The 25,083-nt window shown below is 33.8% G+C and overlaps 1 protein-coding gene and 1 pseudogene across 3 annotated transcripts in view; one reads left to right on the plus strand and one right to left on the minus strand.

The window, feature by feature from the left end:
• LIMA1 (LIM domain and actin binding 1) overlaps nt 1–25,083 on the plus strand; it is a 106,970-nt gene that overhangs the window by 1,533 nt on the left and 80,354 nt on the right. Inside the window, exon 1 of one of the 3 annotated variants that reach the window (XM_031937914.1) lies at nt 11,641–11,708. The exons of the other annotated variants lie outside the window; for them this stretch is intronic. The gene's annotated coding sequence lies outside the window, so the exon portion shown is untranslated. Of the gene's footprint in view, nt 1–11,640; nt 11,709–25,083 lie in introns of those variants that run through there. 3 annotated transcript variants of the gene reach the window in all.
• On the minus strand, nt 8,781–10,091 carry LOC100928469 (annotated as a pseudogene).

Below are 25,083 nucleotides of genomic sequence, written 5' to 3' on the forward strand. Positions count from 1 at the left end.
TCTTAAAAAGAAAACTTTAGAAGTGAAACTTTTAACAGAAGCCCAACGCAATTAAGCTCTTGGCTTTGTAGAGGATCACTTTCTTACCGTGGCTTTATTAAATCAAGTCTCTTCCTAGTTGATTATGCTTGTGCTTGTTGAAACTGCTTTTACAATTATAGTTTTGGGGATATTACATGGGCTGTAAATCCTGTGTGGGTGAGAGGATGCTGCTTTCAAGGAAAAGGGCTGGGGGGGGGGGCATGAAAAATATTAATTTCTTTCCTCCCCGTATGAGTGTTGTACAGAAAATACACACATTTATCTTATCTTGTATAAGTGATGAATAAGCATATTATTGCTAATAAAGTTTACATAATGAGCATATAAATTATAATAACTTAGTGGGGTTTTTTCCTTTTGTAATTTCAACTATGGTAGTCTAATTCCAAAGTGGAACTCTCTTTTCTCCCACTTTCTATTCTAGAAGGAATGTATTTCTGTATAATTCATGTGTTTACATTAACAATTTCTATTTTATCAATGTTCAAGTGAAATTCCAATTATTGCTCTTTTTTGCTGCCATTTTTTCCTTTCATATTTTGTCATCAATCTGCAATAATGAACATTCTATGTCAGAAAAAGCACATTAAAGAGAAGGAATACACAAAAATCCAAGAGAAGGATAAGGGATATGGAGAGTTTGTATAGTGCAGTAGAAAGAGTACTGGACTTGTAATTTAAGGACCTGCGTTTGAATCCCAGTCTTTTGTTTATCTGTCAAATGAAATTGTTGGGCAAGGTGACTCTTCAGATCCTTTTCAGCTCTAAATCTATAATCCTCTGATGAGAGAGAACTCGTTAGTAAAATGATCCTCCAGGCCACAGTTTTAAGATATTTTTCTTTTTCTTATTTTAAAATTAGGTACAAACTTGAAAAATGTTAGCAAACATGAACACTTTCATATACATAGTCGTGCTTTTGACACAAGGCTGTGACCTTGGATAAATTATTTAAATTCCCAGAACCCCAGGCAAATCTCTTAGATTATAAACTGCAGAATAATTGCTATCCTGCATTGCTAGGAGTTTGCAATAAAATCACAGATCCTATTTTTAAAATAGTAGCACTACATTAACTATTCTGCTTTGCCCCCTTCTGAAATTCCTTCTGCCCTTTTGCATATTTTAAATGTTTCATTGTTACTATTTTATTTCTTTTACATCATTGTTATTTCTGTCTCCACTTCCTTCCTAACTCTCCCCCAAATAAAAAGTATAATCAGAGAGAAAAAAATCATGCTTTGGTTGTGAATGAAAATGTTATGTCACAGAATCCTGCACCCAGAGTACCTTACCTCTACCATCTACCAAGATGTTGGAAGTCTAATATATCATTAGTCTTGTAGAGGTATGATTGGGCATTATATTCGGATTCCTAAGTTTTTTGAATTTCTTTTCCTTTGCTATGTAATTTTACTTATTATATAAATTATCCTTCTGCTCACTATCAACTCATGCAAATCTTCCCAGGTTTCTCTGAAGCCATCTCTTTCATCTTTCTTTTCAGCATAATATCTGTTATGTTTGTATTTGATCTTTTGTGCAGGCATTCCCCAGTTGATAGGCACCCATTCTAATTCTTTGCCCCAAGAAAAGTGCAGCTATACATATTTTTGTACATATGGATTCTTTCATCTTATCTTTATTGTCTTTGTAAAATAAATCTAATAGTCATACTGTTGGATCAAAAAGAATTTGGAGAATATTGTATTAGCTGGATAACGATCAGTTGACTGAGAAATATTTAATGATATCATACTCAAATAGTATTCTGAAATAGATCATATAGATGGATCAAAACCATTACCTTTCTTTAAAGAAATAAGTAACAGGGAAAGAGACTTTTTCTATAGTGTCTTTTTTTTTCCCTTTAAAGATAAAACTCTTGGGGCAGCTAGATGGCATAGTGGATAGAGCACCAGCCCCGAAGTCAGGAGGACCTAAGTTCAAATCTGGATTCAGACACTTTATACTAGCTGTGTGACCCTGGGCAAGTCACTTAACCCCAATTGCCTCAACACATACAAAAAAAAGAAGAAGAAGAAAGAAAAGACAATGATTTGAACTCACTTCAGAAGAGCAATAATTTCATTGATACAGATTCCCCTTCCACGATACCATTTATAATCTTTGGAGTTGTGATCTAAAAAACAATTAATCACAGAGTAGTCAGCCTTCTAGTGATGAACCTCTGGTAATTTAGGAAAATGGGAGCCCATGATTAAAACCTTTCCCTTCAGATTGATAGTACTTGCTAGAGAATGTGTTCCCCATTGGCATAGCCATTGAAATCCAGAAATCCAGGACAATGAGGCATCAGAGGATTTCATTTATGATTTAGCACTATTTGAAACTAAAATACTTAATCTTTGGCTATTTTTAAACTGCATTAAACTTCATAATTACATAGTAATTATATTAAACTTTTAAAATTTCAACCCTTTATTTTATGCCAGTTTTGTGGATACTTAACAGCTGTGATCTAAGAAATGTGTTGTCGTGGCGCAATGACTAGTGGTACTCTTAGTACCATGACATTGACACAATTACTCTGCAATTAGACTCTGATTTCTCAAGACTCAAGCAGGTGATTGTATAAATGCAGATGTCTGTTCCTTTCACAAAAAGGTCAGGGTTTTAACTAACAAAAAATTCATTATTCTGCTTATTAAATGTTTCCCTTTTTATTTAAAATCTTTAGACTACTTCTATTCATTACATATATATAGTTAATACATGTACCATGGCACTATAATATTTTATTCTTTACTTCTTAAATGAATTAATCATACTATAAAATATGAAAAATCTAGACTCAAGAAGTGCTCCCCTCTAAGAGAAAAGAAGAAATGAAGACCAATATAATTTTTCCCTTCCATTAGCTTTTGGTTCCACATTTTTAAGAGCAAATGTGGAGTTGTTTATTTCTTGTTTATTCAATAACAAAATTAAAGTTTAAAAAATTTTCCAACTACTTTAATAGGTCTTTGTCTTTGCTTGTTACATACCCTTGGTTTTAGATTTCAAAAAACCTTTTACTTTTTTTTCCTTCAAGTTCAAGAATAATATAATAAATATAATATACATAATAAACATAATATAATATGTAATAAATATAATATAATAAACATAAGGCCATGATAGCCTAATAGGAACACTTTAACCCTTATATACAATTCCCCACTTGTATTTATTTTAAAGTATCTTGGGAATTATAAAATTTGTACAGTAATTGAAAGAGCATTACAATGAAGTTCAAAAAAGTAACATCTTATTCCATATAACCATAATAAACTCTTAAATATATGCATGACCTAAAAAGAAAGATCTCTTCAAGTTTAAAAGAAAATTAGAGGATAATGGAAGGAGGAGGTGTCTTGTGCTGTATTGGCTAAAGAAAGTGTCCTTAATTAGACAAGAAATAGAAGAGAAAATGGACAGTTTCAATCTTTTTTTTTTTTTTGCTGCTTTAGATTTTTTTTTTTTTAAATAACTTTTTATTGACAGAACCCATGCCAGGGTAATTTTTTTACAACATTATCCCTTGTACTCACATCTGTTCTGATTTTTCCCTTCCCTCCCTCTACCCCCTCCCCCAGATGGCAAGCAGACCTATACATGTTAAATAGGTTACAGTAAATTTTGGATACAATATATGTGTGCAGAACTGAACAGTTCTCTTGTTGCTCAGGGAGAATTGGATTTAGAAGGTATAAATAACCCGGGAAGAAGAACAAAAATGCAAGCAGTTTACAGTCATTTCCTAGTGTTCTTTCTTCGGGTGTAGCTCCTTCTGTCCATCCTTGATCAATTGAAACTAAGTTAGATCTTCTCTTTGTTGAAGAAATCCACTTCCATCAGAATACATCCTCATACAGTATCGTTGTTGAGGTATATAATGATCTCCTGGTTCTGCTCATTTCACTCGGCATCAGTTTATGTAAGTTTCACCAATCCTCTCTGTATTCATCCTGCTGGTCGTTTCTTACAGATCAGTCTTACAAAATTAAAAGGCTTTTGTGTTTGTAAAATTGAAGAATTTAATTGGGGGAAATTATAACAAAAATCTGTTAAGTGTCTGATATATAAGATATTCATGGATTTGATACACATATGTAAGAAAAAAGTCCAATCCCTAGTAATTCTATGTTGAGTTAGCTTTTACAAAAGCTTTTTGATTTCATGTAGTCAAAGTTGTCCATTTTATTCTTTACCTTTATCTTTATTCCTTGTTTTGGAAAGAATTTTGGTCACAATTATCCAAAAATACTTCAATTTTCTTTTAATTTTAAAAAATGGTGCATGACTTTTTATATTTAGATAATGTAGTCATTTGGAGTTGATGACAACATATAGTAAAAGATATGCTTTGCAAATTTCTTGAAGTCAAAATGAGATTATGCTGAAAATATATGGTGATTATATATGCATATATGGTAATTTAAAGTACACTTGATTTTTATTCTAAGTTTTTTACATCATATATATTATTCAGTTTTAGGAATAAGTAAAAATAAGGATAGGCTCTGGAGTCTGGATCACCTGATTCAGATCCTGCCTCAGACACTTAGTAACTGTGTGACATATCACTTAACCCTGATTGCCTTGTCTTTAAAAAAAAAAAAAAAAAAAAAAGGAATAATTAAAAATTATTGTGGAAATCTAAAGTGCTTCGAGGTTATGAACAGGCAGAAGAAATATAATCCCTCAACAGCTTTTTGAGGGAATGCTCAAATTAATATTTAGTAACTAATACTGATAATAGAAATGCAAACTAAAAGAATTCCAAGATTTTATGTTACATCTGTCAGGTCGACAAAAATTTTATAAAAATTTAGGTATACTAAAAAATTATTTTTTGTGAAATTGTAAATTGGGCCAAATTTGTTCTGGAAAATAAGTTGGATTTTACCTAAAAAGACATGAAGCTTTTTATATCCTTTGAATCGGTAATACTTACACATGTACTCCAAGAGTATAAAATGTAAAGGAAAATGTTACACAGATGTAAAAATACTTATAGAAGCACCTTTTTGGTTTTTGTAAATTATTTTATTGTTATGTATTGTTCTTACGTCACCTATATTTCCCCTGAATCTCTCTACCTTTTCTGTCATAGGAAATGTAACAAAATTTCCTTTAAAAAAAGGAAGGAAGAAAATTTAGCAAAACTAATCAATAAATTGAAAAAAAAAATCTGACATTGTGAGTAATCTTTCCACAGGTGCAGATGTTTCCCCCACCTCTGCAAAGACACGAATGGGATTTTCCATATATTTCTTCTTTGGAGCCAAGCTTGTTCTTTGTTATTTTGCAACATTTACTTTTGATTATTTGGGGGTGGTTCTTTTCATTTACTTGTATTTCTCATATATTTTTTGGTTCCACTTACTTCACTGTGCATCAATTCAAGTAAATCTTCCCATGCTTTTCTATCCATATTTGATGATTCTTGTGCGTGCGCATGTGCGCCCCCCCCACATATACACATACACACACTAATATTTTTTAGCATTGATAGACCATAGTTTGTTTAGTCATTCCCCAGTGATGCACATTTATATATTTGTTCAGTTTTTTTTGCTACCATAAAAAAAAAGTGTATATATAAGATTTGGGTGTATATAGTTTTTTTCTTTTTGTCAGTGACCTCCTAAGAGTATATATGGCAAGTAGTAGAATATCTGGTTTAAAGATTATGAATATTTAGTCTCCTTTATGTATATAATTCTAAATTGCTTTTGAGAATGGTGGTCCTAATTCATAGTTCCACTAGCAAAACATCAATATGCCTGTTTTCTCTTTCAACATTCCCATATTTCATTATCTTTGCTAATTTGCTGAAAACTTCATAGTTATTTTGATGTATATTTCTCTTATTGTATGGGGGTGGGGAGAACAAAGTAAATACATCATTAGTGATGAAATTGTGTTATATAAACTTAGTGGAATGTTATTGTCCAATAGAAATTATAAATATGAAAAACTTGGGAAAGCTTGGGAAGACTCATATGAACTCACATAGAAAAGTAAACAGAATTAGTTGAGCAATTTATGCAGTGATCACTATAGGATAAAGGGAAAAATCCTTGAAAAACTTTAGAACTTTGTATTAATCTGATCAGTCATGACTTCACATGACTATGATGAAGCATGGCTCATCTTGGTAGAGAAGTGGTGAACTAGAGACACAGAATAAGGTGGAAGTTTTCACAAATGACCAAGCTATGTATATGTTTTGCTCGACTGTACTGCTTACATGGGAGGGGGCTCTATGGCACTAAGGAAAAGTGACTTTGATGTTAAACCACAAAAAAGGGGGAAAGGCATCACTAATTTTTAAAAGATTACCTGATTTAGAGGGAGAGCACTAGGTTCAAGTGCTATTTCTACTTCTGAGACTTGTTTGTGTCTCAGTTTAATTAATTATGAAATACAGGAATTAGACTAGATGTTTTCTCAAATCTCATATACCATAATAATAACACATAGTAAAACAAATGATCCTACTGAAATAACCAGAATCTCTTCTTTGAGGCAGTCTCTACTAGATCTCACAGCAGGAAAAAAACAATTACAGAATATTTGATGAATAACATACATGATAAGGTCTAGGACCTCTGACTGGAATCATTGCAGGGAAATATGAATTTGTTACCTGTATGTAATGTATGAACTGCCATTGGATTTGGGAGGGGGGAATTAAAGGTCAAGCTTACTTCTGTTGTCAACAGAACTTATGCTATTCTTGTTACAGCTTCTGAGCAATATTTCACTGAGAGAGAGTTACTGTTATACAACATAACTAGTTATCATGCATTTTTTGATGGATACCACAGGAATGTTTGAGGGAGACAAAGAGAAGATGGATCTTAAGGATAGAAGGAAATAAGCACTGTATCTGGAATTGCTAAGTGCTTTATAACTATTATCTCATTTGATCATAAGTAAACTATTTTGAGCTCTTAATTTGTACTTTATTTTAGTGGACACAGTCAAAATAGGCTGGGAAATGAACCCTTAAACCATATTTGAATGAGAGAAATGTGGGGTTTTATCCTTTTTCTCAGTGGTGGTGTTTATATGTCAAAAGGGAAAGAGGCTTTTTTTCCCCTCAAGAAAATATTCATTTAAACATTATGATTTAGGTATTTAAAATGCACAGTATTTTTGTTTTTAATTTTTTTGATTTCAAAATTCTTTCCTCTCTTCTCTTTGAAAAGGCCCATGTGAAGTTATGCAAAACATTTCCATAAAAGTCATATTGTGACTCTGTATTTTTCTAAAAAGTTTTTTCTTGAAGAAATTATTTTCCTAATTTGAATGCTATATATTTTCTCCTAATTAATCAGTTTATTACTAAAGTGGGGACACAGAGATATGAAAATAAGGTGGAATTTGCTGTGTTTAAACGGCTGATGATTTATAAAGGAAAAGCAAGATATTTATAAGTCTATGCAAGAGGAGTCCAGACTAAGGTGGTGGTAATAATTTTAGTAGAGAGATGAATGTCAAGAGGATGGAAGAAAACTTGGCAACTCACTAGATGTGACTGAAGTAGAGGAAAGTTTAAAGATAAATAAAAAAGTCAACTATGATAAATATAAAAGAAAGGTCTAGAGAAAATAATATTTGAGGAAGGGAGAATTTTTTTTTCCTGAGAGTACAAAAAACTTTGTGGAGGAAGTGTGATATAGACCTAGAAGTAAGGGAGGGATTTTAAGAGGCAGAGATGATAAATGACCTACTAGAGTCATATTGTTGAGCAAAGGAATGGAGACACAGGATACAGCAAGAAAAGAATGGAGGTCAGCAAGAACATAAGAGTGCTTGAAGGATAATTTTGCAAGGTACAGTTTTCTAGATAGATAGAAACCAGATTGTATATAACCTTGAATATTAGCCTAAATTTACACTCATACTCGGTTGGCACTGATGAACTTCTGAAAGTTTTTTTACCACAGGAATGTCTTAGATTTTGGGGCTTTTTTTTTTTTTTTTTGTGAAAATGAGATTGAAGAGTATAAATAAGAAACTGCAATCAAGAAGACCAGTTAAGGGTGATTTTAATACCAAGTAGCCTAGAGTAATACTAAGTGAAGGATGCAGATGAATAATAATATTTGATCTTATTCAAGCAACCAAAATTAATCCATGTGAAACAACAGCGAACGGTATGAGCAAAATATATTTGTGCTAAATTGTGTTAGGTGTCTCAAATCCTAGGTTTGAACTTCTTCAATAACCTTCTTATATTCTCCATATTATATAGACTCATTAAATGACTATACAACCAAATTTTTGTTTGTTTTAAAAATAACGAGTTACTAGAACTTGGGTAATTAGAGTAACTAGTTTTTCAGTAATTAAGGCTTAAAATTAAAAGGATTTTCTAGTTAATTAGAAGATGTAATTGTAATTCCCACATTCTCTCAGTATTTTATTTAATTCAAATATTACTGGAACTTAAGTCCAAATAACCTATTTTTCAATTCTGTTTTCTTTCAGAATCTTGTTTGAAAAATGTTTAGGAAAACCGAATACTTTAAAGACTTTTTGGTAGTGCATATTTCTTTTGTCTAGTACTTAGGAGATGTAATAATCAATGTTATACTATACAACATACAATAATATACAACATACAATAATTTAGAACTGGAAAGAAGATAAAATCCAATCCTTTAATTTTAAAGATAAGCTAATTTTTTTCTTAGCTGTCAAAAAAAAAGTTTCATAGGCACAATGTTGACATTTTTTTTGACAAAAATATTTTTATTTTGACATCTGAATAAGTATTGACTTCTCAGGATATGGCCTTTGATATCTTTCCTAACTTATTCATCAGCTTATTGCACTGTCCCTTTCTCAGAAATATAGATATAATCCAAAAATTTTCTCATATTCTTATTTTTGACTGTGATGATCTGTTGCATCAGGGCACCTGAATTTGATACAAATTCAATATCATTTCCTTCAAGAATTAACTTATTGGGGGGGGGGGAGCTTGAGAAACAGCACAAATAAGAAGTGATCTCAGCATACTCTTCAGATATATTTTTCAGTCAAGAAATTTTTGATTTTGACAACATTTGATGGGGAAGTGAGTGTACAGAGACCTTATCTTACAACAAAAACCCAGGGTTAACATTTTTGATCATGGTTCCCCCCCCTCCCCATAGTATTTTGTTCTCCAAAAACACACAAAAAAACCCACAAATGCTTCAGCATTTACTCCTGCAAAACCTTATGTTGCATATTTTCCCCCTTCCTCCTTCTCCCCTCCCAAAGACAGCAAACAATCTGATATTGGTCAAACATATACATTTCTTTTAAACTTATATCCACATTCATCATGCTGCACACACACACACACACACACACACACACACACACACACCAGAACAAAAGGTAAAAAAAAAGTATAAGAAAGAAAAAACCCCAAGCAAACAGCAACCCCCCAAAAGGTAAAATACTATACTCTTGATCCACATTCAGTCTCCATACTTCTCCTCCTGGATGCTGATGGCATCTTCCATCACAAGTCCATTGGAATTGCTTTAAATAACCTCATTGTTGAAAAGACCCAAGTCCATTACAGTTGATCACCAGACAATCTTGTTACTGTATACAATGTTCTTTTGGTTCTGTTCACTTTGCTTAGCATCAGTTCACATCATTTTTCCAGGCTTTTCTGAAATCAGCCTGCTCACTATTTCATATAAAACAATAATATTCCATTACATTCATATACAAAAAGAGCTACCATAAACATTTTTGCATGTGTGGGTCCTTTCCCTTTTATAATTTGAAGATGTTTTGTATATGATTCCAGATCGTGCTCATGGTTGCAAGTTCTTTTTGATTTCCCTACCCATTTATCCACTTGGAGCCTTTTTTTCTTCTTTTTGGAGACAGAGCTCAATATTGATATGGTTGAAATCCTTATAAAGGATTCCTTTAGGTCACTTTACAATAACTGTCCAACCCTTAAGAGAGAAGTCATCATTTTTATGGATGTCGAAAATCTGTTTGCTTAGAATGGTCTTCATTCTGGAGGTGAATGGGCCCCAATAAATTGAAGCGACATTAAAAAAAAAAAAAAAGATCATGCTTCTATGTTGCTGGTCTTTTTTGAGGCTCTTATACAGTAATTTTGTTTTTTTTTCTTTCTCTTAAGCCATTATTATATATTTACTACTGGGATTTTTGTGGAGAACACCTTGACAGGTATATGGTTTCTTTTGTTTAAAGGGAGTGATTAAGTTAATCTTAACTGGCTGTTTATAGTGTGCAAGCTCTGAAACCAACAAGTGAGGTAAAATTTCAGGCAGCAGTTGAAGCCAGTCCTTTCCTAGAAATAATCTAAAGTGAAACCAAGAAGCCTTATACTTGGAAAGAACTTATTAATCTGAAAAGACCGGTATAGAAAGATGACAATATCATTAAGGAAGTTGTAATGGGAAGAATCCAAACTAGTTATTCTGTCTTCAATAGATACTTATTTCTGAGGCTGTGAGTTGTAAACTTGATAAGTGACAAGTGAAAATTCTAATTAATTCTTCAACATTCCTTTAACAAATATTTATTGAGCACTTACTGTGCCCAGAGCATTGTTATCTGACACATTACTTTTCAGGACATGGTGCAAAAGTTAAGAAGAGAATTGACCCTGCAAACTTACATCAGGCTTGTGTGACTGACTGTTCTAATAATTTGTAAATTCCCTGCCTTTTCTGGGAAACCTCTATTCCCTTTTGTTTAGGTCCAATATCTTTATCCCTAAATAATTATAGTTATTTATTTTTCCATGCTGTCTCTGAATTGAAAGACATTTATTCATTAATGCCTAAAAACACTTTTTTGAATTGTCCTTGCACTTCCAATGAATTAGTTAAATTATCCACTCTCAGAGAGAATATCTAAAACACCTTTACCAAATGGCATTATTTAGGAGTGGGGTGGAGTTAAAATTGATTCCAAATAACTTGGATTATCCCTAGTGGTATTTCATAGTATAAAATATATTAGAAAGATTTAGTTCCTAGGTTCTAAGACATTTTGGAAAAACCTGGTAAATTTATTGTATCTGCTAGAAAGTAGGTTGCATACACTCTCTGTCTGTCTGTGTGTGTGTGTGTGTGTGTGTGTGTGTGTGTCTGTCTGTCTCTCTCTCTCAGTTCTCCCCCTCCCCCCAACTCTCCAGGAATGTGCCTCTGGGGGCTTGCTTGTCTTCAGTCTGCTAGAGTCCTGGATGGCCTGATCCTAAGTCCTTGATAATTCTGAGATTTTTGAGAAGATAAGATACTTGAAGACCAACTCTACCTTTTAAGATTTCTCTGTTTGCAAGCAGAGCTTGTTTTGGAATGTGAAGCCTGACATCTGTACTGAAGAGGTTCTAGACCCATATTTGATTCTGAAATGGCTGACTCCTCCAGAGCAGGTATGTCTAGAGTCTGGGTTAGCAATAATACGGTTCCCATTTATATAGCACTTCACAGTTTACCTCACAATGACCTTATTAGGTAGGTAGTTGCACATATTATTATCCTCATAGGATCATGAGTATTGTAAGGGACCCTTAGTGATTATGTTATCTAACTCTTTCATTTTAAATATGAGGAAATGGAGGCCTAAAGAGAGGAAGTGACTGATCCAGGCCCACATAGGTCAGTAAGTAGTAGAACTGGCATTTGAATGTAAGCCCATTTGTTCCACATTTTTAGTGTTCTTTCCACAGTCGTGTTGTGTTTTGTTAGCACACATGAAAATTAAGGAACATGGAATCACCTAATTTGATCATTGGAAATGATCTCAGTGTTATGTAATCCAATCCATACATGAAAAGAATCCCTCCTACAAAATACCCACCAAGTGAGTCAGCTCATTTTATTCTGGGGCATTTCTAATTGCTGGGAAGTTTTCTCCTGACATCAGACTAAACTTGGCTTCCATTTCATCCATTGCTCTTGATTCTGATTTCTGGAACCAAATGGAACAATATAATCTCTTTTCCAGGCTTAAACATCTCCAGTTTCTTTACCCATTTCTTATATCACATGGATTTACCATTTTGGTTATTCTGAGTAATCTTCAGGACATCAGTGTCCTCTTGTAATCAGGAGTGAACACAGTATTCCAGATGAGGTCTGATGACAAGAAAATACAGTGGAAGTTTCATTTCCCTCTTCTTAGAAGTTGCTTTATAGGACCCAAGATTGCATTAGTTTCTTTCTTTCTTTCTTCTTTTTTTTTTTTTTTTTTTTTTTTGGGCTAATGAATGATTCCTCCTGTTAATTCATTGAATTTTAAGTCCATTAAACCTTCCTGATCTATCTCAGAACTGCTAGTTGACTTTGCTTCCATTATCCTTTATTTGTGGAGGTTTTTGTACCCATGTGTAAGATTTTATATTTATTCTTATTGAATTTCATTTTATTGGATTCAGCCTAATGCTTTGGCTTGAAATCCTTTAGGATTTCTAATCCAATATTTTAGCCCTACTTCTTAGTTTTGGTCTCATATATTTGATAAGCATACAATCAATGATTTTGTCCAAATCATTGATAAAAATATTAACTGGATCTAATTCCTGGGACACACCACTAAATAACTGCTGCCACCATGATATTGAAACATTTCTCTTCTGAATTCATCCAGTTCTCTTTCCATCTAATCTATATTTCTTTATCTTCTCCATGAAAATAGTGTGAGAATTTAAATCAAAAGCTTTGCTTAAGTCTAAATAAATTATCAGTAGTATTTTTCTCAAACAAATTTTATAATCCATTTAAAAAAGGAAGAGACTTTAAAAAAATAAGTCATGTTTTAATCTTTGCTAGCTCCTTGTTTTTGTTTTTTAATGTTATTTTTTGTTATGAATTTGACAAACACTAATATCTTCCCATATGAAAAGCAGAAGGGTTGCTGAATATGAATTGTCTCTACCACACATAGTATGGAAATACGAATATATGTGTATATATTGAGATATACACAGACATGGACACATATAGATATATACATTCATACAGACATATACCTATTTAATTGTCCTTTTAATTAAAATAAAAATATTATAAAATAACATTTTATTTAGCCTAAAAAGATCTCTTCTAGACATAGTCTTGTTAGAAAAATGATTAAAAGGTCCAGATCAAAGTCTAAGAGCCTAGGAATTAAGAAAGGACCACCAAACTTAGAACAAATAGTAGCTCCTCTCACTAAGATAAAAGAATATCCGAGACAAAAGTCTATTTTCTTTCTCCATTTCCTTAAGGGATTAGAGGAGGATTGATCAGAGGGAAGAGGTCCTTTTGATTACTTCTGTTCACTCATGACCAACTAAAAAGGAATGGGTAGCCTTTGAGGGGAGGGGTCAAAGAGGGATGATTGGTTTTAGTTGGTTGATTCTCTCTGGGTGTTCTAAAAAAATTAATTTACTATTGCTTTATTAGATAAAATTAGATTAGATAAAAAATGTTAATACAGTTCACTGTGTGTTTTATTATTTTGTGACATTTCCTTTTGTTCAAGATTTCTATAACTTGTCCTGGAGTTAGAGAAATGTTTTGGGGCAGGGGAGAGCAAATTATGTCAGTTTGGACATTTTTCTCTTTAAGTTATAAGTGCTTGGATTTAGAATAATGTTAATTTAAAAAAAATTGTATTTATGTATTTAAAATTTTTTTAAATTAAAAAATTTGCTTTCTCCCCTCCCAGAGGAGAAAAACTTTACAGATTTGAATTGTCAAGCAAAACAAATACGGGAATTGACCATGTTCACATATATATTTTAATTCTCACTCTGGATTTCTCACCTTTCTGTCAGGTTTTGTTATGAGACCTCTGGAATTATAGTTGGTCATTGCATTAATCAAAGTTTCTAAATCTTTGATTGTTGTTTGTCTTTACAATATTGAATGGTTTTCTCACTTCATTCTGCATCAGTTCATACAAGTCTTTATGGATTTCTACAAAATCATCCATTTCATTTCTTCTAGTATAGTTTTCCATCATAGAATAATGTTAAATTAATTTTTAAAATTTTCTAGCTTACTTATAACTAAAATGTATAATATTACTATTTTTTTCTTTGACAAGGTTAGCATTTTTAATATTTAAAATTTTACATAGCAATTGCAGTAGTCTCCTTTTAAGCTTCCTTGTGCACCTTTATTATTTATTAGTCATTCTTTATCCTCTTTTCTTTCAGTAAAACTATCCCCACTCCCTCCCACCAAAAAAGCTCTGTCTTGAAACAAATAAGGATGTTGTCATACAAAAGAAATCCATATGTTGGCCTTATCTGAAAATGCATGTCTCCTAGTCCATTTTCTCTAGTCTGTGAAGTAGGAAGTATGATTCATTATCTGAATTTATTCTGGAGTCATGATTGATTATTATTATGTTGATCACAGTCCTTCACAGTTTTTATTATTTACAGTATTGTAGTCATTGCATAAATCATTCTCCTGCTTTAATCTTTTCACTTTTCATCAGTTTATATAAATTCTCCAGGTTTCTTTGAATCTGTCCCTTTCATCAGTTCTCCAAAGTAGAACTTTGTAATCACTACTTTTCTTTGTAGATTTTTGTAAATGATCCCTTTAATGAACCATCCTAGAATGTTCCCAGGATCAAAGTCAAACTTTGACCAATAGACCATAGTTTGCAGACAATAGTTTGTTCCTTTTTTTTTTCTTTTTTGAAAATTGGGTTGATGGAGTTGTGAACGAATCCAACCATTCTGGAGAGCAATCTGGAATTATGCCCCAAAAGTTATCAAACTGTGCATACCCTTTGATCCAGCAGTGTTTCTACTGGGTTTATACCCCAAAGAGATACTAAAGAAGGGAAAGGGACCTGTATGTGCCAAAATGTTTGTGGCAGCCCTGTTTATAGTGGCTAGAAGCTGGAAAATGAATGGATGCCCATCAATTGGAGAATGGTTGGGTAAATTGTGGTATATGAATGTTATAGAATATTATTGTTCTGTAAGAAATGACCAGTGGGATGAATATAGAGAGGCTTGGAGAGACTTACATGTAGTGATGCTAAGTGAAATGAGCAGAACCAGGAGATCATTATATACTTCAACAACGATACTATATGAAGATGTATTCTGATGGAAGTGGATTTCTTTGACAAAGAGACCTAATTCAGTTTCTTTTCTTTTTCTTTTCTTTTCTTTCTTTTTTTTTTTTTTTTACTTCATTATCTATGGTATCCTTTATTTATTTATTTTATTTAATAGCCTTTTATTTACAGGTTATATGCATGGGTAACTTTACAGCATTGACAATTGTCAAATCTCTTGTTCCAATCTTTCCCCTCCTACCTCCCACCCCCTCCCCCAGATGGCAGGATAACCAGTAGATGTTAAATATATTAAAATACAAATTAGATACGCAATAAGTATACATGACCAAACTGTTATTTTGCTGTACAAAAAGAATCAGACTCTGAAATACTGTACAATTAGCCTGCGAAGGAAATCAAAAATGCAAGTGGGCAAAAATATAGGGATTGGGAATTCAATGTAACGGTTTTTAGTCATCTCCCAGAGTTCTTTCACTGGGCATAGCTGGTTCAGTTCATCACTGCTCCATTGGAAATGATTTGGTTGATTTCATTGCTGAGGATGGCCAGGTCCATCAGAACTGGTCATCATATAGTATTGTTGTTGAAGTATATAATGATCTCTTGGCCCTGTTCGTTTCACTCAGCATCAGTTCGTGTAAGTTTCTCCAGGCCTTTCTGAAATCATCCTGTTGGTCATTTCTTACCGAACAATAATATTCCATAATATTCATATACTACAATTTATTCAGCCATTCTCCAACTGATGGGCATCCACTCAGTTTCCAGTTTCTAGCCACTACAAAGAGGGCTGCCACAAACATTCGTGCACATACAGGTCCCTTTCCCTTCTTTATGATCTCTTTGGGATATAAGCCCAGTAGTAACACCTCTGGATCAAAGGGTATGCACAGTTTGAACTTTTTGAGTATAGTTCCAAATTGCTCTCCAGAATGGTTGGATGTATTCACAGTTCCACCAACAATGTATTAGGGTCCCTGTTTTCCCACATCCCTTCCAACATTCTGCATTATCTTTCCCTGTCATTCTAGCCAATCTGACAGGTGTGTAGTGGTATCTCAGAGTTCTCTTAATTTGCATTTCTTTGATTAATAATGACTTGGAACATCTTTTCATATGGTTAGAAATAGTTTCAATTTCTTCATCTGAGAATTGTCTGTTCATATCCTTTGACCATTTATCAATTGGAGAATGGCTTGATTTTTTATAAATTAGAGTCAATTCTCTATAATCTCATTCTTTATGCCTAGATCATGAACCCATTTTGACCTTATCTTGGTGTACGGTGTTAATCGTGGATCAACGCCTAGTTTCTGCCATATTAGTTTCCAATTTTCCCAGCAATTTTTGTCAAACAGTAAGTTCTTATCCCAAAAGCTGGGGTCTTTGGGCTTGTCAAACACTAGGTTGCTATAGTTATTGACTGTTTTGTCCCTTGAACCTAACCTATTCCACTGATCAACTAATCTGTTCCTTAGCCAATACCAAATGGTTTTGGTAACTGCTGCTCTATAATACAATTTTAGATCTGGTACAGTTAAGCCACTTTCATTTGATTTTTTTTTTTTTCATTAATTCCCTTGAAATTCTTGACCTTTTGTTTTTCCATATGAATTTTGTTGTTATTTTTTTCTAGGTCATTAAAATAGTTTTTTGGGAGTCTGATTGGTATAGCGCTAAACAAATAGATTAGTTTAGGTAGTATTGTCATCTTTATTATATTTGCTCGCCATATCCAAGAGCATTTAATATTTTTCTAATTAGTTAGATCAGACTTAATTTGTGTGAAAAGTGGTTTGTAATTTTGCTCATAAAGTTTCTGATTTTCCTTTGGCAGATAAATTCCTAAATATTTTATACTATCAGTAGTTACTTTAAATGGAACTAACTCAGTTTCAACTGATGAATGATGGACAGAAGCAGCTACACCCAAAGAAAGAACACTGGGAAATAAATGTAAACTGTTTGCATTTTAGTTTTTCTTCCTGGGTTATTTCTACCTTCTAAATCCAATTCTCCCTGTGCACCAAGAGAACTGTTCAGTTCTGCACACATATATTATATCTAGGATATACGGTGACATATTTAACATATATAGTACTGCTTGCCATCTAGTGGGGGAGGGTGGAGGGAGAGAGGGGAAAAATTGGAACAGAAGTGAATGCAAGGGATAATGTTGTAAAAAATTACTCTGGCATGGGTTCTTATCAATAAAAAGTTATTATAATTTAAAAAAAAAAAAGAAAGAAAACATGGGGAAAAAAATGAAAATTGGGACATTTGACGTGTTCCAGTCTTATGGTACCTCTTCTCATTTTCCATAATCTTTCAGATATCACTGAGGGTGGTTCAACAGTCACATCTATAAGTTCTTTTAGGACACAAGTATGTGATTCATCTGGTCTGGGTGACTTGAATTTATAAAGCAAAATTAGAGGCACTCTTACTATCTTCTTATCTTGGATATCAACAGCCTCTTAGTCATTTTTGTTCTCTCATTTTCAATGCAAAAGTTATCTTTCTTGACAGAGGAACTAAAAGTAAAATAACTGAGCAGCAATGCTTTCTCTCACATTTGTTATCACAACTTTTTAACATCCCAAAAGGTTCCAAAGGGGTTCTTCCCAGATAACAACAACAAAAATAAATAAATAAAAACCTCATTGTCTTCACCAGTCTTTATCTTTAGAATTGCTAATATAGTCAACAAAGAGTTATCAGTTGTCTATGTTCAAATTTTACTCAGCTAGTATTTATTCTATATTAAGTACCAATAGAGGAAAATTTGGTTAAGCTAAAATAATCCATGGCAAAATTAGATTCAGAATCCATATCTTGACTCTCTTATGTGCTTGTAATTTCTGAAGTCTTATAATTCACGATTACCCCTTTCCAAAGAAATCTTTGATTTTATCAGTCCCTGGGAGAAATTTCCTCTGCCGATACAGCTATTTTTCTGCTATTTCTATTCTTTAACAATTGTCCAGGGACACCAAAAGGTTACATGATTTGCCTAGGATCTTAAAGCAGGAGTTTGAACCCAGGTCTCCCTGACACAAGGCCAGTGCAACCTCTTGATCTGCTTTGTTCTAATAGATAAAATGTCAAATTTTTAAAAATTGAAACACATTTTCTCTCTGGATGCTTTTTGATACATTTTATATATTTTCATGCAATGTCTTGAAGCTAATTAGACTGAGAACATAAGAATGAAATGAATCTTTTGTTCATTATGACTCGTTTGAACATTAATATTATGCAGTGGTGATTTGGGAAATACTAAGTAAATCTACAGGTTAAACAAACTTTTCCAGGTGTCACAGGTTCACTTTTGTGTCATAGGTCATGGTTTGAATATATATTGATCTGAGTCATTTAACAATATTGGAATTTTATTGTTTTTATATCACCTCTCAGAGAGAGATAAGAAAACTGTTGTAGGCAGAACTTCAAAGCCAGCATTCTGGCTCAGTTGGTGTTCAGGCTCAGAGTCAGGATGAATTATAAGTCACTGAGCATATAACAAAAGAGAGGGTTTGCTTTGGTAGACATGACTCTTCCTCTTCATAAAAATGTCTCATTAGCAGGTCTTTGGGATATGAGTTGGGTCTTAGATAATTATGATCAAATCTGAGAGGTCTAAGTATACCCAGTTGGGACCTTTTGTCCTTCAGACCAGGAAACTCCATTAGGGAACAGCTCAATCAAAAGCTGTATGAGAGAAATCAAGGAAGCTGCTTTCATAACTATGCTCTTTGGAATGCTTGTACCCTGCATAACAAAATTCCCTTCCCTCCATCCCTCTCATCCCCCTCATCCCCTCAATTTTCTTGTAGACACTGTAATCTGGCTCCAGATGACAGTTTCCCTAGCTATCCTTTCCAGCATTGGTTATATTTTTCACATCCCAAAAGTCACTATGTGAAAAGGTAAAAGAGTTTGAATACACCTTGTTCCCTATTGCCACTACTAGGCTGTCCTTACTCCATCACTCAGTAATTTCACCTCTTGAAGTTCACACAATCCATATATACTACCCAGTCAAAATTCGGACAGCTGTTATGTACTGCCTCTAGGATATTTTCCATATTTCCTCAAGTAATTCAGTTCCTGCCTCACATTCTTTCTCTTTTCCCCAGCTTCTGCCCTCATTTTGAAAGGGTTCAATATACATATTGATAGTCCCTTGACATCCTAGTTTTTCAACTTATTCGATATGGCTTGTTCTTTTACTCTTTCTTAGTTGCACACAGATGATCATATTCATCATTTTAATATCATTTACAAATGATCCACTTCCGTGTTCATGAATTAAGAAATTCCCATTTCTAGTAATAAATCTTTTGTTATTCTACTTCTCCTTCTGAACCACAAACCCTGTTGTTCCTCCCCACAATCTTCAATCCATTCAGTCCTCAGTTCTTTTGCCAGGCTATCACCTTTGCACGGACTATACTTTTCTCTTTTACCTATCTTGACCTCCTGATGAACCATTTCAGCTCTACACACTGTCTTCTTTCCAGTGCCTTGCCCCTTATCCTATTGCTAGTCTTAAATGACAATGCTGCTCAATAAATCTGGAAACAAAATCACAAAACCATGATGCCTGATTTACATTTATGTTACATAATCTCAATTGAGCCCTCACTTTGAAAAAGCAATGATTTTATACCTCTCTAATCAATTCACTCCTTTTCTTACTAGAGTGCCTTTTGTACATCTTTTTATCCCCTCCTCAAACATTTGATGGTGTTCCCCCTCCCCATGTTTCCAAGCCTGTCAGTTTCAAGCCTGTCATATTTCACTGAAAAATTTGAAGTCACTATACAAAAGTTCCCTTTTATATATCCTACTTATTCACATCACTAAGATGCCACTATCTCCTCTCTCACGTGAAGAGGTGGCCCTTTCTAAAGGCTATCTATTCTTCAGTGTTCTTTGCTGGATCTTCATTCAGGATATACTTGTATTGCAGGAGAGTTCAGTTACACAGTTAATAATCTGGATTATTATTCAGAGTTACAAGAGAATAGATGCCAATAGGGATCTATATTGGTATGGGGGAACCCCATTGCTCTCAGTTGAGGATAGCATACAGTGGAATAGTTTCCAGATGTCGAGTCATGCAATGGCCTAGAGCCTCTTGAGTCTGATTTATACAACATTATATATCATGACAGAGCCCAGCTGGCAGTCTAATGAGGAATGAGAAATGAGGGATTAGGACTTGGAAAACTTAACTCTTAAGTGTCATATATTATGGGAAGAAGAAATAATGTTTAATATCTGGGTTAATTAGCCTTAGCATCCATGCATCTTGGGAAGCTGGAGCCTGTGAATCACTATTTTATATTGGCTCAAACCCACGGGTGATTCATTATTATATCCATCATCAAATATATTTCATAATCTGCCCTTCCTTACCTTTCCAATTTTCTTACACTTTATCTTTTCTCTCTCTCCCCCTTTTCTTTTTGCTCCGGTAACATTAGCCACTTTGCTTTTTCTTCCACAAAATTCCCATCTTCCCTGTCAGTGCATTTTCACTGGCTGTCCCCCCTTCCTGGAATTCTTCCTCCTCATGTTTGTCTTAGGAACTCACTGGTTTTCTTCAAGTTCCAGTTAATATCTCACATGATGTCCTTTCATTCATGTGCTTTCCTCTATTAATTATCTATAATTTATCCTGTATATGTATATATAGTTTGCATGTTCTCTCTTCCAATTGGTGAGCTCCTTAAAAGCTGGCTTTTGACTTTTTTTTTGCATCCCTATTATTCAACACACTGCCTAGCATATAGTAGATAATACATACTGACTTACAGAGAATAAAAAAGGAAAAAGTTTAATAAAACTAACCAACACATGGAAAAAGCCTGATATTTGCCACCCATGCAAAGAAGGAAGTGAGATGAATGAATGAAGCATATGTTAGATGCAAAGCATGGTGCTAAGCCCTGGAAGAAAACTAAGACAGTCTCTGCTCTCAAGGAGTTCACCTTCTAATAGAGGAGACAACATAGTGGAAAATTGAGCTGCAAGTCAAATGGAAAAGCCTCATGATCTTTAAATGTTTGTATAGTAACAAAAGAGATAATGACTCTTTTTAACATCACTTGTGCTGATAGTGATAGTTTCTGATGTTGAACTATTTGACAGTATTAAGTACTGTGTTAGTGAACTTCCTTTCCTGCACCTTTAGTAGTTTTGGCTTTATTTAGCACTTGAAGAAGCAGTTAACAGGAAGATGGCTGAAGGCATATGCTGGAAGCATTGCTATTCTTTTCTTGGGTTCAGGATCTTGGGCTGTTTCCATCAGGATCTCTGAGGGGGAGGTATTGGTCAAGATGGTGGTGGAAGTCTGACTTGCTTGGCACATTCTGTTTACCATTTTTCTTATAGCTAGGTCTTCTCTGTGTGACAGTTGGTTAGCAGTTGGAGAGAGTAGCTAGTGTGTTCTCCATGGGAGTTACTACATCAGATGATGGCTGTTAAAAGATTGGGCTGGAAGCAGGACTGCTACTCCCAGGGATCCTATACCTCTCTATCAGTGGCAGATGATGGTGTTTTGCTGCTGGTAATGAAGAAGGTGGTTTCCTCTCCCCCAAAGTGTTTTCCCTTCAGTGATGGCTGAGGGATTTATTGGAAGCAAGTCTGGTAGTTGGGGAGAGGAAGGCAATATTAATCCTAGGACTTTGGGGTTTTAGTTTTTGGACTGTCTTTATCAGATACATCAGAGATGCTTTTTTATGTTTTTTCTTTGGCCTCAAGCTTGATCATTGTAATTTCACATTATTATGTTTCAGTTGTTTTCTTCTTATTCTTCATCTACTTTAGAATAGTCATGTTTATCATTTTTTGGTTCTGCCTCCTACATTTTCTGGCATTTTGTATGTGTTTCATATTTCTCTCTGTTCACATTATTCATCATTTCAAACAACACATTAAATAAGATTCCATTACATTTATGTATACAACTATTTCAGCCGTCCCCCCAGTCAGTGGGCATCTACATAAATATTTTGCCACTTTAAAAAAAGTGTTGCTATAAATATTTAGCAACACTTTTTTTAAAGTGGCAAAATATTAATGTATTTTGGTGTATATGGGGCATTTATTTTGTCATAAATCTCCTCAGGGCATATTCTCAGCAATGGAATCTCCGGGTCACAGATTTCTTTTAATCCAATTTTTTTTTTTTTTTTCCAGAATGATTGGAATAACAGTAGTGCCCATTTTCCCACAACATTAGTGATTTTCTCATCTCCTGTTATCCTTGCCAAATTATGCTTGTATGAGATGAAAACTCAAGGGCTTTTTGACTTGAATTTCTCCTTTTATTAGTGATTTGGAATATTCTTTAATATAATATAATTAGAGTAGCTAGGTAGCACAGTGGACAGGGTACTGGGCACGAAGTCAGGAAGTTCTGAGTTGAAATTCAGCCTCAGATGCTAGTTGAGTGACTCTAGGCAAGTCAATTAACATCTTTTTGCCTCAGTTTTTTCACCTGTGAAATGGAACTAATAGTAGCATTTGCAGTTTAGGTTGTCATGGGGTTGAAATAAAAAATAAATATAAAGTGCTTATTACAGTCTCTGGTACATAGCAAACAGCTTACAAATGTTATCTATTATTGTTATTAGTTATTGACTATATGTACAATTTTTTTGAGAACTGTTTATTGATATCCTTTGACTACCCTAACTATTAACGAATTATTTTTGGTCTTGACATTTTTTTGTTGTCTACGTATCTTAGATTTTGGATCCTTATCAGTATTTGACAAAAAGGATTTTTTCCTGATGATATGGGCCATTTTTGTACTAGGAAAATAGTATTGGTGTATAGAATTAGAATAGGTATTAAGAGGTATAAAATAAACCTTCAAAGGACTTAGTGGTTAAGTTCCTTCAACAATCTTAATGAGTTTGAAACAATATGACTGAATTCAAATGAGGCTAGTACTTTTCTTCTCTCTATACAGTACTAATTTGGTTCTGTTACCAGCAGAACCAAAGGGAATCATTAGTGTTCATAAGCAAGCCTCAGAGGGAATTTATTAATTCATTTTAAATTCATGGTGTTCAATTTACTTCCACTTGGATTTATTCTAGCTGTTATTTCCCTAATATCCCTGGTGTTACTTTTTATACAAAGTGAGCTTACTTTGGCACTGTAAACAAACCAGGTCTTCTTTGTGTTCTGGTCACTCTTTTGGCTTGTGAGTGCCTGTGGGTTTTCAACATTGATGCTTTCAGAAATGTAGAGCAGAAGTGAGAACAGACCTTGTAAAAATGTTAAGAAAAGGCCTACACTAAAACTAAAAGTTGCACAAAGTTTCCAACTTGCTAAGACAAGTTGTTTGGTCACTTTATTTGAGGTGAAAATCTCTTCTAATTGATTGATAACTAACCTTACTATGTAAACATTGATGAAAAGTTTCTTAACTTCATTGTTTTTGTAAGAGCTAAAAGAAAATAGGATAAATGTATCAAATTTCCTATTCCAGTAATATTTGTAAATCTCTGGAAGGCTTAGAATCTGAGATAACAGTAGTTGGATATTCTTTTTCCTTTAACCTCCCCTTTGTTGAATTGGAGATTTTTGGAGATAATTGAAAATTAGTCATTCAAAAGGTGAGACATTAGTCAAAGTTGGGATTGGGGAAAGAAGAGTACACTAATAAACTGAATTGGCCATCAAATTAGTCTGGAAAATAGTTTGGACTTTAAGTACCTCAAAGTCTGGTCTTTCAGAGTTCCCACTATTAGGCATATATCCTAAGGAGATCAATAACAGGTGTTTTTTAAAGCCAATGTAAGTCAAAATATTTATAGCATTGCTTTCTGTTAATAGCAAAGAACTGGAAACAGTGTCAATATTGTGATACATGAATAAAAGACAGCTAGGGCAACTGGGTGACGGTGGATAGAGTACTATGCTTAGAGTCAAGATTTAAATTTCTGAGTTCAAATGTGGCCTCACTTACTAGCTGTAAGTTAGTACTTGGGCAATTCACTTAATCCCATTTGCCTCAGTTTCTCATCTGTAAAATGAACTGGAGAAGGAAATGGAAAGCCACTTCAGTATCTTTGACAGGAAAATCTCAGAAGATTCAACAACAGGTAGTCCTGGGTTCTAGAAAGATCTGAATTTAAATGAGGTCTTGGACTCTTCCTTGCTGTGTAACCTTGGGCAAGTCCTTTAACCTCTGTCAACCCTCAATTGTAAAATGGGGATAATAACAGCACCTGACTCTCAGGGTTATTGTGAAGTTTGAATGAAATATTTGTAAAGTTGTAAGACATATATACATATAGGTAACATGACAACAGCTCTTGCCTCTCAAGCAGTATATATTGTAATAGAGTTTATAATCTTACCCTAATTCCTTAGTATAAATATCCTCTTCCATTCTAATAAGGGTAATTCCCTTAATTGTTCTTTATGGCCTTATTCCTCCCCTTTGCCTGTCCAATTTCTATCACTCCCTCAAAATCTTTGTTAAAACCCACTTGTTTCGTGAAGCCTTTTCTGATTATTCCAGTTCATGTGCTTTTCACTTTACCTGATCTGCTATTATACTCTTCAGTAATGCATACCTTTAGTATTTTGTTGGATTCTTTTACTTCTTTTCAGTGGCATTCTCTTTGAAATTAGAGACCTAGGATAAGATGTATATTTCACACTTTGCTTTTCATATGGCAAAGTCAAGCCAAGCCACATCAACTAGTATTTATTAAGAGCCTACTATGTGCATGGCTTTATGCTAGGTTCTGAGTACACAAAGAAAAAAATTTAAAAACACAACAAAACAAAAACAAAAAAACCAGCCCCTACCCTCAAGGCATCCACAATGTAATTGGAAAGCCAAATGCAATCCAGATATATACAGGATATACTAAATAAAGATATAAATAAATAAAGATGATATCATTA

The sequence above is a fragment of the Sarcophilus harrisii genome, chromosome 5 (genome assembly GCF_902635505.1).
Source record: "Sarcophilus harrisii chromosome 5, mSarHar1.11, whole genome shotgun sequence".
Classification (NCBI taxonomy): Eukaryota; Metazoa; Chordata; class Mammalia; order Dasyuromorphia; family Dasyuridae; genus Sarcophilus; species Sarcophilus harrisii.